Genomic DNA, 3,618 nt, shown 5'->3' with positions numbered 1-3,618 from the left:
AAATACAAACCTTTGATTAAAAAATACCTTTGAAAAAACCATCATAAGAACATAATCAAATATTCAACTATATAAGAATATTTATCTCACCAGTGTTCGTAATCACATATATCTTAAAAGAACCTAATATCTATCTGCTGGGTTTAGACATGTTACAGTGAATCCTTGCAATAAAATCATTCATTCTTTCAATCAATCATTTATCAAATAATTTTTAAATGGCAGGCATTTTACCAGCTGCTTGGGGATATAAAAATATAAAAGACCAACTATGTATTTACTCTTATACAGTTATTTTCTGTATAGAAACAAAATTAAACAAAAACAACATGAATGTAACTTGAGATAAGAACTTGATGAAAATAAGAGGCTGAGACAGGTTAACAGGAGTACCTTAGATCCAAATTTATTTGTATGCAAGGCTTACCTTCCCCAAGTTGACACATGTAGAAGACACACACTCAACTACATGGAATATTCAAATTTATTTCAAGAAGTGCTTAACATATGCTATAGTCAATCAGTCTCAGGATCCTTATGATTTCTCCTAGAACCTAGAGGGCAAAGCATACATGCCTGTCAAAGTTTTTCCAAATGGGCAAAAAATTCAATCTCTATACGCTAATTCATTGAGATAATACCACAATATTCAGACCATATACTTTCCACTTTACTACAGCTCTCTGGACAAGGACCTTCAACCACCTACTGAAACTCCTCAACTTGTATTTCCCCCTTGTATTTATCATGTATCACATCCCTTTTTATTGTTTTGAACCAAATGAAATTTCTGATATTTAACTATTTGTGATTCATTTACAATGAAATACTGGAGTTTTATATTTTATTTTAATCATATCATGTACCTTCATGGACATCATACAAGGGAAGAGGATTGGATTGGGAAAGGGTATTGAATTGACATAATTCCAGAAAGATTTGTCTTTTGATCATTTTTGGGGGGGGAAAAAGTACCAAGCCTTAACTATGTGAATTTAAATGGTAATAGCCATGATCTGTGAATCAATCTAGAAGACAAAGGAACATTCAACTTTATTGTACAAATTGTAGTATTTATAGACTGCAGTATAGCTTAGCTACTATCACTACAATTTTTAGAGTCAGGCAGTTTCAAATCTTGAATGAATCTCTGAGTCATAGTGTCTTCATCTGCAAAGGAGGGATAAGAATTAGGCCTACTTTATACTATCATTAGGATGATTAGATGCATGTAAACTGCACTTGGTAACTTAGTACACATAAGCACGTAATATGTGCTTAACTAACAGTCATTTTATAGCTCCTTTAAAAAAAATTCATTCTTTCAGCCTAGTTCTCTAATCAAGAGAGAGAACCTGAACACTATAACCTCAAAGCAGGTAGCCCTCTGCTATTTGGAGTGGGAAAAAAGCAGAGAAAATGCCTTATTCTAGATTATGAATACCATAACTAAAACCTCTTTCTCTGGCCACCTGCTAAAGCATTTGCTGAACAATGGCTGGGATCAGAGATTCAGGCTTTCTTCACCAACAACAAAGATTAAGAAGATGGCAAAGGCAGCTCATTTGGCTAATGAGGGTAAACCAAACTGGCAAACATAAGACAAAACTTTAAGTTTTTTGAATAACAATTCAAGTTTTCAACCTCTAAGCCAGATCAGCAAAACCCTGTGGTTTCTGAAGTGTTTTTCTTTGGCATAAATCCCAAATATTTGTTTCAGAGTCACAAAGCAGGCATAGCCCAAGCCACCTGCAGCTGAACAGAGCCCATCATACAAGGGGTGCTTTTGGCCTCTTCTGATGACTTTGACTTTGTGTACCAGAATGTTACTGCAACTATCATCTTAGAACACTCTTTCTTAATGTTTGAACAACTTCATCATAAAGTCAAAAAAACTATAGATCTTGAACAACTTCATCATGAAGTCAAGAAAAACTCCATTTGCCTGAGTTTAAATCCTGTCAAGATGCACTTTCCTTTTCTCACCCAATTCTAGAATTATCTTCCCACCTAGACCACAAGTGGGAATAACCAAATAGAAAAATTCCCATGCTGCCCAGATCACATGCCAAATCTGTACTCACATGGCATTGGTCAAGTTGTCTTGGTTTAGCAATCTTTAAACTAAATATAATAACAATATGTCATAGGGTTTTACAATAATTAAATGAGTGAATGCATGCACACACACATATTCTTTGACAAAGTACCCATCATACAGCTCTGCTTGATAAATTTTGTCTATCATTAATTTTAATTAGTTCTTTATTTGGTCCTAACCAAATTTCCTCTTATCAACTATCTGTTCAGCATTCCTTGTTCTTTACTGAATCCTAGTGCAATCCATGTTGGTTTATTGTGGAAGAGCAACTTCTATGTATCAAAGCTATTTTACAATCAGCAAGAATTCCATCTTTGTGTACAACTGCTCAAAGGTTAGCAACTTCATTAACTCTTTCCATCACTCTGACCATTTATATACCTATTAGATAGAGCACAGATCATGTATTGCTGAAACTTAGGTGTCATGGCTCCCCTCCAACCAGCACTCCAGGAAAAAAAAAGCCTGCAGCTGTCCAGAAAAACCTTTTTTTTTTTCTCTCTCTCTCTCTCTCTACATCAGGTTAAATGGAAAGAGGAGTTTTATAGTCTGCCCTGTCTTTGGCTACATGCCACCCAAAAGCATTCATCCATTACTAAATTAAAAATGACTTCATGGTGCTCACTTCAGCAGCATATATACTATAATTGGAATGATTCAGAGAAGATTAACATGGCTTCTGTGCAAAGATGACACACCAATTCATGAAGCATTTCATAATTTTATAACAGGCACTTTCATGTATTGTACTCAGAGTGAAAATGTTAAAATCCCCATAAAGGTGAATCCAGCAATAGTTTCCAAAATTGCAAATGTGTTTATCCCTTGATCCAACAATCAGAAGTTTAGACATCTATGCTTCTAACATATCTAGACACATATGAAGTTCTGTATTTCCAAGGTTTTCCACCAAATATTATTGATGATTATAAAGGATTAGATAAATATAAAAGTCTATCAAGAGGGGATTGATTAAATAAACTCTCTTTTATGTATATAATGGAACATAATGCAGACAAAAAAATGAAGATGCTTCCAAAGACCTTGTAAAGATATCAAAAATATACAAAGTAATGCTTCAACATATAGAGCAGTGGTATATTTTTTTATCCTAAATTTTGTACAAGAAAGTGACACAGGCCAGGCACAGTTCCTTTGATCCCAGAGACTTAGAAGAAGGCTGAGGCCAGAGGGTCACAGGTTGAAGGCCAGCCTTTGAGATCCTGTCTCAAAATAAAAATAAAAATAAGAAAGGGCTGCATTGTAGCTCAATGGGTTAAATTCCCTAGTATCATAAGAAAGAAGTGGGAAAATAAATATGTATAAAAACAAAATAAACTGTCACAGACTGAATGTTTGTGTTCTCAAATTTGTATGTTGAAATTTATCCCTCAGTTTGATGGTATTTGGAGGTGGGGCTTTTGGAAGGTAATTAGATCATGAGGGTGGGACCCTCATGAATGGGATTAATGCCATTATAAGGGGACAAAGACCTAGTTCTCTCTCTTTCTCCTGAT

The 3,618-nt window shown here is 34.7% G+C and overlaps 1 non-coding gene across 1 annotated transcript; it reads left to right on the top strand.

Annotated features, from left to right (window-relative positions):
* Positions 1-2,718: 2,718 nt before the first annotated feature.
* On the top strand, positions 2,719-2,825 carry LOC120890941 (U6 spliceosomal RNA). Its single transcript, XR_005735416.1, has one exon. It is a non-coding gene; the product is annotated as a U6 spliceosomal RNA (small nuclear RNA).
* The last annotated feature ends 793 nt before the right edge of the window (positions 2,826-3,618 follow it).

This window comes from Ictidomys tridecemlineatus, chromosome X, assembly GCF_052094955.1.
Source record: "Ictidomys tridecemlineatus isolate mIctTri1 chromosome X, mIctTri1.hap1, whole genome shotgun sequence".
In the NCBI taxonomy this organism is placed as follows: domain Eukaryota; kingdom Metazoa; phylum Chordata; class Mammalia; order Rodentia; family Sciuridae; genus Ictidomys; species Ictidomys tridecemlineatus.
Note: the sequence above shows the minus strand (reverse complement) of the source record. Positions and strands in the feature narration are given on the sequence as shown.